The sequence below is a fragment of the Euprymna scolopes genome, chromosome 10, assembly GCF_053919585.1.
Source record: "Euprymna scolopes isolate OS-2025 chromosome 10, ASM5391958v1, whole genome shotgun sequence".
NCBI lineage: Eukaryota > Metazoa > Mollusca > Cephalopoda > Sepiida > Sepiolidae > Euprymna > Euprymna scolopes.
This window is the reverse complement of record NC_136491.1, coordinates 14,300,104-14,312,150: the sequence shown is the minus strand read 5'-3', so window position 1 is coordinate 14,312,150 and position 12,047 is coordinate 14,300,104.

Below are 12,047 nucleotides of genomic sequence, written 5' to 3'. Positions count from 1 at the left end.
ACATATATATATGTATATACACATATATATATACATATACATATATATACATATATATACATATACATTTATATACATATACATATATATACATATATATATATACATATGCATATATATACATATATATACATATATACACACACACACACACATATATATATATATATATATATATATATAGTCTTTGAAGTTTTTAACATTTGAAACCATACAAAAAGTTACTTTTTATCATTCGTTAAAAAAAAAAATCTAGTCAGTAAGTCATTTAATCACCTGCAATCACTGCATCAACTCTCTCGAATTTACTATAATACCAATTTTTTTTTTTCAAGGGATCATCAGTTGTTTACCATGAAACACTGTTTCGGGGATTTAAAAACAAAACAGTATATTACATCATGGCTCCCCAGCAGTGTTGATCAAACACCACCACCCTTAATCTTAGGAAGAAGACATGTTACAAAAATTTGATCCAATTTCCTATTCTTAATTGCAATTACTAACCTTTTCATAGTATAAAAATGAATTTCTTACTTGTGCGATTCATCAATTTCCACATTTAAAGTGGATACATTTTTTAATTTATCAGTCTTGTATTTATAAGATTTGGATTAATCCATTTAACTACTTATCACCCCCACTATAATTAGTAGTTTGTATATTTACATTCTTATTTATTTAAAATTAGATATATAAAGGTTAAAAATATTTTATTTTTACATATATACATATTTTTTTTTTATATCTATAAATTTATTATATGTAATTATAAATACATTTTATACATTGCTAATATAGTTTTGGATTTCCTTTATTAATATAGTCTGGTTTATATATATGCATTTCTCCGATCGATGCAGCTCGTTTTTGTAGAACACCCCAGGTTGGTCCTCCAACCACGACGTGACTTCAGAAATCAAGGCTGCATCAAAAAATTTCAAAAACAACTTCATGGCTGGGAAGAGGTAAAAGTCAGAGAATGCGAGATGAGGAGAGTAGGGAGGATGGGATATTTCATAACCACACGCCTGCCTGCTTCTGATCTGGCGACACGAGTTGTCCTGTAGGAGGAGGGTACCTTTGCCGATCTGGCCCCGCCTCTTGATTTTGATAGCTTCCCTTAATTTCCTCAAAAGTGAAGCATAATAGGCTCCTGTAATTGTGGTACCCTTTGCCAGGAAATCTGTCATCACTACTCCGTCCTGGTCCCACAAGACCGTGAGCATGACCTTGCCAGCGGAGGGCTGCACTCTTTCCTTCTTTGGAGGTGGTGAGTCCAAGTGCTTCTACTGCATTAACTGGGATTTGGTCTCTAGATCATAGTGATGGACCCAGGTTTTATCCTGTGTAATCAGTCTTTTAAAAACCTTTGACTCATCTTCTTGGCACATCTCCAAATTCATCCTCGAGACTCGACGCGTTCTCGCTTCTGGAATGATGTGAGCAACCTGGGAATCCATCTGGTAGACACCTTATGCATATGCAAATGGTCATGAATGATAGTTTCCACAGACCCTGTACTAATCTTGACATCGTGGGCTATTTGGCGAATAATAATGCGCCGATCTTCCAAAATGGCAGCCTCAACTTGACGGAAAGATGCCTCATCAATGGAAGACGGGGGGAGACCAGGTCTGGGAACTGTTTCCACAGACTTCCAGCCATGTTTGAATTCACGATGCCAGCGTTTTACAAGGTCATATGATGGGGCATTATCACCATAAGTTTCTTTCATTTCATCAAAAGTCTCTTGTGGTGTGCGTCCTTTCAAATACAAAAACTGGATCACTGCTCGACATTCAACAGGCTCCATTTCACACCTGACTCAGTTCAAACACCTGTAACACAGAAACCATAATTAGTATAGAGCTGTAATTTGCCATATAACCCGTAGAAATATAAATCATTGCACGCGCAAAATTTCAGTTAGATCAGATAACTGGAAGTGGGTCAGGGGTATTACTTATTGCACCCCTTCGTATCCTGATAGATATTACTTGAGGTAATACTTTCAGAGGGATCCTAGCCAAAAAGGAGAAGCTTAATATTTAAGAATAGAGCAATATATAAGTTTAGTGGTTAAAGTTAAATTCTGAAAATCAAAATATAAACACAATATCAGAAGATAATCGTCTAACACATCGGATCGAATAAACACCTCTCCGAATACTTTTCAACTCAGGCCATTGATTTCCGAGGTCCATCGCACCATAGATATGCATATATAACTCAACGTTCAAATTCCATCATCGACGGGAATATATGCAATGGAATGGAACATTCATCCTATATCTGATACACTATTTCTACACCTAAAAAGACTTTGGATCACATCTATCAAAACATATTCAACTCACCAACGTATACGGCCGCTCCGTATACACTTCGGAAAATTAGTATGGAGCAACCATGCATTCTTGTTATATGGGATTACTGTCTTCTGCCCTGGAATAATATTCTGCCTACCTGGCAATAATATCCCGGAAGACATCGTACTCCTTCCGATAATGGACTGCCCAGGTCGTATGAAACTCCTTTCCCCATAATTATTTTCATATAATTATTATTCTCCATCCAAAAAACTTTTTCAATATTGGTGCTGAAAAGAAAAATACGTGTCTATTCACGGCTGAACATTTTGCTAACCGCATTTCATTTCCTCTGATGATATGAGCCATTATTGAAAATCCATGGATTAAGGAAATTAACATAACCCCCTTCTATATATCCCTTTTGTCAAACAATAAATTCTTGACTCGAATATATGTGTCTGTATTTTGATTCTCAGAATTTAACTTTAACCACTAAACTTTATATATATATATATATATATATATATATATATATATATATATATATATATATATATATATATATATATATATACAAATGATAGGTGTAGTTTGTGGTAGTAAGTGTATTGTCATTCATCAATTATTCATCACTTAAAAGATATGATATTGTTTACTTTGAATGGTGGTGAGAGTTATCCATAATTAACAATATTTATTTAAAATCCTATATGTTATTTATTAGAATGGCAACAACTTTCTTGTTGCTTTTTAACATTAACATTTAGATAACATCGGCCCAAACAAAATTATTTTGATCGAAATAAGCACCATCAGAATCAACACACTGTCACCAACGCAAAACAAATGTATTTATGCCAGTAGCGGAAAAATCTTGCGTTCTGGTGCCGATGAAGTCGCTGAAGGCGTTTTTAGTATCGCTTGGGTTTTTGAAGCATTTCCTACGCAGAAAGTTGTCGATAGGCTTGAAAAAGTGGTAGCCGGTAGGCGAGACGTCTAGAGAGTTTGGTGGATGAGGCAGAGTTTCGTAGCCCAATTCTGCAAGTTTAGTTTAGCAAAGTGTCGTCCTGCCTTGTCGTGGAGAATTGGGCCTTTTCTGTTGACTAATGCTGAGGATGTTGTCGAAGTTTCCGGATGTTCATTTCATTAATTTGTTGACAGTACTTCTCCGTCGGGTTAGGGTTAGGGTTAGGGTTTCGCCTGCATTCAGAAAACTGTAATGAATGAAACCGGTGGCAAACTACCAAATAGTTAGCATGACCGTCTTTTGCTGCGACTTTGGCTTCGGGAAGTGTCGTGTTGCTTCGAATGGCGTCCAACCACTGAGATGAGCATCGCCGGTTGTCGTAAAGAATCCACTTTTCGTTGAAAATCAGAATCTGGTTGAGAAACGGGTCGTTCTTGTTGCGCAAAAGAAAGGAACGGCGTTTTTATGGCTGTCGTTCAATTCGTGAGCAACTCATTTATCAAGTTTTTTTGTCTTTCAAATCTCTTGCAAGTTGTTAGAAATCATTGTATACATTACATCTAATTCAGAACCAAATTCTCAAACAGTTGTGCGTGGATTGGCTTCGACTAAGACTCTTAATTGATTGTTGTCAACATCCGATGGCTGACCATTACGATCATTATCTTCAAGACTCTCGTCGCCGCAACGCTATTTCTTAAACCACCATTGTGCTGTGCGTTCAGTAATGGTTCCTGGGCCAAACGCATCGTTGATATTGCGAGCTGTTTCAGCAGCTTTTCGGACTAGCTTGAATTGAAAAACAGAAAATTGTGCTAATTTGCTTTTTTTCTCATCTTGTAATCAACGTTCTGAAAAGAAGAAAATTGTAATTTAAAATGATTGTAATTTAAACGATTAGATAGAGCGAAAAACGCTCTTTATAATAATATATAAAGTAAAGGTATTGGGAAAACCTATAGGAAAATGCATAATTTGAAATCCAAATTAAAAATTCTGCAAGAACTTTTTCTTAACCTACTATTATATTCTTAGGAATATTATTATCCTTTACATTGGTATTGCTATTTCTACGACATTTTGATATATATGGAAAACGTTTTTTGTAGATGTTTTGATTTGGGCGATGCACTTTGGGGATGATCTGGTGTCGAAGAAATATTTTCAGTGAAAATGGTTTTTAGTTTTATCATCAAATTTTGAAAGGCACATTATACGATAGATAAAAAGAAAACAATGAGTTCAGAAGTCATACATTCACAAAAGAGATGTTTTATATATGTTTAAAATAGAAGGTTTACAGCAGTGGGAAAACATAGAATGTTCTTGAATATTTTTAGAGTCCTTGTAAAGACAAGTGGGATTCTTTAGTTGAGATGTCTAAGAAGCCAGCGTCGATAGTTTTAGAGCAGTGCGTTATAGGGGTGAGAAATCATAAGCAAAAGTTCTCCGCTCAATTAAATAAATTATATTCATATAAAATAAAATAGGCATCAAGTGCGCTTGAAAGCCAAATCACAACGTTATTCTCATGTTATTTATGTCGCACAGTTCCAACATTTCAAGGCCCTGCCGGTGGGGCATTAGAATACGCCGATTGTCCCCCCCCCGGCAGAGGGTAAAAGTCCCTCGATGGGGGTCCTGGATATGGCCTTAAACTATATCCAGTGGTGAGGCCCCAGCTTGTAGACTTTGGGGAGTGTGGAACCACCCTTTAATTGCCATTGCTCCCAGGTCCACTCTGACCCGGAGTGGCAGTATCTGTTAGGGTCCCAACTATGGGTTAAATAGAAACCGATGTGAAAACAAGAAATATATTCTATTAAAAAAATTTTTCTTCAAAATCTTTGGATTCGGCATAATCCAATAATAATCCAAAAAGGGTTAATATGCCGTAAAACAAAAACAACCAACAACCAACATTTCAAAATACAACCGCTGAGATACAATGCGCGGCTCTTTACATACAGATTTTTCTTTCTCCAACTTTACAACATGGCAAGAAAGACGAAAAGAAAAAAAGAAAGAAAACAACATACTGAGGATGGAGTTTAGCTCCGAAAAATTTTTATGTTATAAATTTCAAACAAGTAAAATATTTGTTTGTTTTCTTAATATTACGTTGTGATTTGGCTTTCAAGCGCACTTGATGCGTATTTTATTTTATTCAAATTAAACCAACGTTTCTATATGGAACTCACACCCTTGACGTTATTCTCGCGTTGCCTACGCACTGTTCCAACATTTCAAAATACAACCGCTGAGATGCAACAAATTATATTCCATTAAAAGTTGTTAATAAGAGTCAATGTACCTTTGTTTATCATATTGCAAAAGAAGTTCAGTGAAAAAATATTTCAATTGATGACTTGGTTAATAGTAAACAGACGACAAGAAGGGATCAAGCAGTTTTTGTCTGTGTGTCGCGCTTTGTAAGTGTTAGTATGGGTAAGTTGAGAGACCAGCATGGTATGGTATGGAGTGGCGTCGGGGTGCCGGTCTGTGGATTTCGGTTTAACTGGACTCCACTGGTTTATTGAAGAAAAATCTGGCTTTTTAAGAAATCGAAGTGGCTCACAGAGAGACCATTTCGAATAAATTCAGGAAGTTTTCTGACTGGTTCAAAATGTAATTATTTGTTTCAGTTAAGATTATGTTTGTGCACACGAGTTTAGTTATTTCATTTTTGACTTCAGGTTATCAGTGTTGGGAATAGGGAGTTACAAGGAAATCATTAGACAGATAAGTAATGATTTCCTTGTACCTCCCCCCCCACGCTCATAACTTTGAATAACCTTCTTTTTGTTTCTTTTTTCTTCTTTCCTTTTTATTTTCTCTTTTGTTCTTATTTTTAATGTCCGGAATATATATGTCACATGACCCCGCTCCCTCTCCATTTAAATTTTAAATTTTAGAACGTTTTATTTTTTTAAGTAAACAGAGTTTATTTTCTTTTTCTTCATTTGAGGACTTGTTTCTTCTGTGGAAATTAAACTTTTTAAGTCGCCCGACGAGGACTTGTGGTTTTATATGACCATCTGTCCGAAACATTGGCATGTCCAGTGTCACGACCTTGTAAATTTGTTTATTTAATATATATATATATATATATATATATATATATATATATATACGTGTGTGTGTGTGTGTGTGTGCGTGTGTTTACAAGGAAGTCACCACTTATCAAGCCCGGAGGCCACTCGGGGATAAGGGTTATTGCGTGTACAGTAATCAATGGGATAATGTCGTAGTAATCGCTAGTAATGGAGATCTGCTAAAGTATCTTACTTAAGGGGGCGGTTCAACAGGGATTTGTTTATATTGGACTTGAAGACATCCAAGTTGTAGTCAAGTGGGAAACAGGCAAGCGGAAGAGAGTTCCACAGGCGTGCACTTCTAAGAAAGAAGCTTTGTTCATGGAATCTACGTTTTGATTTAGGCACAGATAAAGAGTGGGGAAAATTACTGGCAGTAGTTTTAGCTAGACGAGTGTTTTTCGTGAAAGATTGGCGAAGGGAGGACCAGAGATTGGAGCTCAGACGAGCACTTCCCATGAAAATAACAATAAAACAACGACAGACTCGCAACATCTCTTCTGTGGGAGAGAGGTTGCAGGGAAGGGAATAGGGCATCCCCCACTAGGCTACGAATTCTGTTTTGTAATCTGTCAAGGCAGGATAGGCTGTTTTTAGCAGCTCCTGGCCAGATATGGCAGAAGTACTCCATACTTGGACGTACTTACGTGTGTGTGTGATCTTAACAATTGTGTAAAACGTTACTTGGTGTATGTGTAATTAGTCAAGACACGAACATATACACGCTCCATTAGCTCCTATTACGTAATCGAATTTTTTGCAAGAGCTTATTGATACAAAGGCTAGATTTATAGGACAATCAGAGTTGGAAGTCTGGCAGTAAGATATTTCTTTACATAGTATTCCAATCTCTGTGTATTTGTACGGTTATGAAAATAGCGAACAGGAAAGGATCTCCAAATGTCCAAGAAAAAAAGCTGGTAAAGGACCAAGGTTTCGATATTAGTCGGGTATGTCGAAGGTATTCTCGTTGTACTTAGATCCGATGAAGTCAACCATTCCATCCACAATTCTGGTCCTCTGTCCTGCTCCAACAACGTCTAAGGTAATTCAGACATGCAACTTAATGTCCAGAGGAAAAGCTTATCCACGAGGCCCGTAGAAATCATAGTCAAACGTACATAGTTACAACTTTACATACGGCGTGTGTCGGTCTCCCTCTCTCCACACCTCCTCTCTCTCTAATCCTCGAAGTAAACACTGGAATATATATGCATACAATATATGGCGACTTTTGCACCTGAACAAAGTCAAAAGTTACATCGACTGAAATCTTTAGATGAGAACATTAGTTCGATTAATTAAATAATGCAAACAATCTTCCATGATCTAAAAAAAATCAAAATTTTAATAAAATAGTACATTATTATATTATATGTATATTATACTAGGATGGGATAATCAATAAGCGTTTCCATCAATTTTGTATTCCACGATATATATATATATATATATATATATATATATATATATATATATATATATATATATATATATATATATATATATATAAATGTTTAGAGGTACAGAATTTAAATAAAGTTTTAAATATAATAGGCGGAAGTCTCTCGAGAGCTCTTTCAGCTATCATCTCATCAGGAGAAAATCGAAAGTGCGATGCTGGTTATGTTGGGCGAACATCCTTGCATCTTTTGACTTGTATAAACCAGCATGTTCCATCGAAGATGAGACAAGGGAGGATGGGGTCTGGTAGTTTCCCTCCTTCTGCAGCCTTTGACTCTGCTATTGACCAGCATTTGGTTGACGACTCGTGCTGTGCTGATAGATATAAAATTGAATGGTTCGAGGTGCTACATAGAGCGGACTCCAGAAACCATCTAAAGATTTTGGAGTCTGTCTCTATTGCAGTGCGGAAACCTTCTTTGTGCCGACAGAAAGAAACATCTAACGCATTGTTTCTCTTTGGGGAACTGTGAATCTTTTCTCCTGTTTTTTTTTTCCTCGTTGTGCCATTACTTTAATCATTTTTTAAACGTTAATAAACTTTATTTTATTGTCCCCGTAATTTTTGGCACATTCAATAGTTCCCCATCAGAACTCTTTACTTTCGACTTAGTATTTTTTTATGCTATCGATTTTCTCCTGATGAGATGATAGCTGAAAGAGCTCTCGAGAGACTTCTTCCCATTATATTTAATATATATATATATATATATATTTATTTATTTATATATATATTTATTTATATATATATATTTATTTATATATATATATATTTATATATATATATATATATATATATATATATATATATGCGTGTGTGTGTGTCTTCATCATCGTTAGCTGCTGCTGATGATAATGATGCTGGCCGTAGTGTTAACTGCGTCTAAGCTTCGGATGAATATTTTGATTGTGTCAAACCGTTTTCCTAACCGTGCATATTTTCCCATGCCAAAACAATTTTAAAATTGTCTTTTGGATTTGAGTTTGTTTCGAGCAAAATTCTCAACTGCTGTTAGAAATGAAAAATAATAAATATTTATTGATTTTAAACTACCAGATCACAAGTGTATTTTGACATTTAGGAAACTATTTCCAAATTTAACATTTGTTTTTTTACGGTAATCGGGGAAAAATAACAACTTTACAGTTAAATATTTAGAGATTTATAAAGAATCAGAGTCATAATCTGGAAAATATTGGAATCATACCATCACTAGTATATAAAATTTATATTGACAAGATAACAGCTCCTTGAGGGGAAGAGGGAGTATTATAATGTTATTTAAAATTCAATTAGAATCTGTTAAAAACAATTATATCCAACATACAATACAGCACAATAAGGAGAATAAAAATTGTTCACATTACGGATATACATAGAAAAACATACAATTAAATAACATTGTATACATACACAAACATACAATAAAGAACATTTTATACATGCAAAACATGCAATACAATAATATTTTATAAATAAAAACACACAAAACAATTACATTCTATAAATGCAAAAAACATACAATAAAACATTGTTTTATAAATACAAAAACATGAAATACAATAACATTTTATGAATACAAAAACACGCAGAACATTACTATTTTATAAGATGGGTATGGAATATGTGCCTACATTAAAGATGACAAATCATGACAAAAACGTAACAGCCAGCCATGGTTCTCCCCAGAATGTGCTGCTGCTATCGCGCACAGAAATCACTTTTTCCATAGCTACCAACGTAATAGATGCACTGAGACTAAAGCTACTTTCAGGACTGCCAACAACCACTGTAAAAGAGTAATAAAAAATGCAAGAGAGCTATATGCCCAGTCTGTTAAATCCAAGGTAGCTGATCAGCGGCTTGGTTCCCACCAGTTTTGGCAAATAACAAATAGGATCCTGAACAAAAGTGTACATTCTATCCCAACCATTATCAATGGACCAGAGGTCATCTCGTCAGCATCAGACAAGGCCAAACTATTTGCAAAGAACTTTGCAGCTAATTCTAACCCATGCGACGAAGGCCATCAACTCCCCATATTTCCTCCTATAACACAGAACACGCTAGGTAACATACAAATATCCGTGCATGAGGTTGCCAAGCTAATCAAGAACCTTGATTCCAGTAAAGCAACTGGCCCTGACGGCATCCCAATTATAGTGTTAAAAAAACTTCAACCAGAACTTGCTTCCATACTTACGAAACTGTTTAAGCGCAGCCTTAAGGAGAAGTGCTTTTCGACTCCCTGGAAGACCTTATCAGTTTGCCATGTATTTAAGAATTCAGGTGATAAGTCATCTCCCTCTCAGTACAGACCTATAAGTCTCCTGTGTGTTATGAGTAAGTTGCTGGAATCCATATTAAATAGAGAAATAATCAACCACCTCAGCAGAAATAACCTTCTTAGTGACACACAATATGGTTTCCGCTCTGCAAGATCTACCGCAGATGTGCTGATGGTTATATCTCATAGGATTAGTGAATCTCTTGACGCCTTCGACAAGGTATGGCATAAGAGTTTACTTCACAAGATTTCCAGCTACGGTATAGCTGGAAATGTTTTCTCAATCATTAAATCATTTCTCTCCGATAGGCTCATAAGAGTAGTGGTCGATGGACAAAAATCAGATGCATGCAGTATTAATGCTGGAGTCCCTCAGGGGTCAATCCTGGGCCCAACTCTCTTCCTGATCTACATCATGACCTCCCTAAACACATACTTAAATCATTCGTTGCCATCTATGCGTATGAAACGACCATCTACGGCAACACGTCAAACGCTGTAAATGAAAAAGTTCTCTCTGATTCTCTCTCCTCTGATCTCGAGCGCGTGGTTCAGTGGGAGAAGACGTAGCTGGTTACCTTTAATGCATCTAAAGCTAAACTCCTATCCTTACATCATCAACGCTCTGATCCCCATCTGGCATCAATTGTGATGGATGGCTCTCGTCTGGGAGAGGCCCCATGTTTTGACAAGCTTCTGGGTTTGACCTTTTCTCCTGATCTGAAATGGAACACGTACATCAAGTCTGTTGCCAAGGTCGTTGGAAAGATGGTGGGATCCTTCTACCGCTCTAGAAGATATCTCACTACTGATGCAATTCTCTATCTATATAAAAGCCAAGTACGTCCAAGGATGGAATACTGCTGCCATATCTGGGCAGGAGCTGCTAAAAATAGCCTATCCTGCCTTGACAAAGTAGAAAATAGACTTTGTGGCTTAGTGGGGGTGCCCTTTTCTCTACCCTGCAACCTCTCTCCCACAGAAGAGGTGTTGCGAGCCTATCCTTGTTTTATCGTTATTTCCATGGCAGGTGCTCGTCTGAACTCCAATCTCTGGTCCCCCCTCGCCAATCTTTCACGAAAAACACCTGTCTAGCTGAATCCACTGTGAAAAATTTCCCCCATTCTTTATCTGTGCCTAAATCAAAACGTGGATTCCATGAACAAAGCTTCTTTGTTAGAACTGCACGCCTGTGGAGCTCTGTTCCGGCTGCCTGCTTCCCTTCGGAATACAACTTGGATGTCTTCAAGTCCAACGTTAATAAATTCCTAATAAACCACCCCCTTAAGTAAACACTTCATCAAATCTCCACACTAACGTAATGTACTTGCAATAACCCTTATCCCTGAGTGGCTTCCGGGCCTTGATAAGTGGTGACCACTGTGTAAAAAAAATTATGCAAAACAATAACATTTTATAAATACAAACATATAAATACAATAAAATTTTTATAAATACAAAAACATACAATAAAATAACATTATAAGCACAAAAACTACAATACAATAACATTTTATAAATACAAAAACATGCAATACAATAGCATTTTATAAATACAAAACCTGAAAAACAATAACATTTTATGAACACAAAAACATAAAATTATTTTATATTTTTAAATAAAAACACATGCAATATAACAAGATTTTATAAATACAAAAACATATAATACAATAACATTTTATGAATACAAAAACATGCAATACAATAATATTATTTAAATACTGAAACATGATAAATACCAATATTTTATGAATACAAAAATACAACACAATAATATTTTATAAATACAAAACCATGCTAAATAATATTCTATTAATACAAAAAATGCAATACAATAATATTTTATGAATAAAACATACAATATAATAATCTATATATACAAAAGCGAAAATCTGTGTATGTATGTATGCATGTT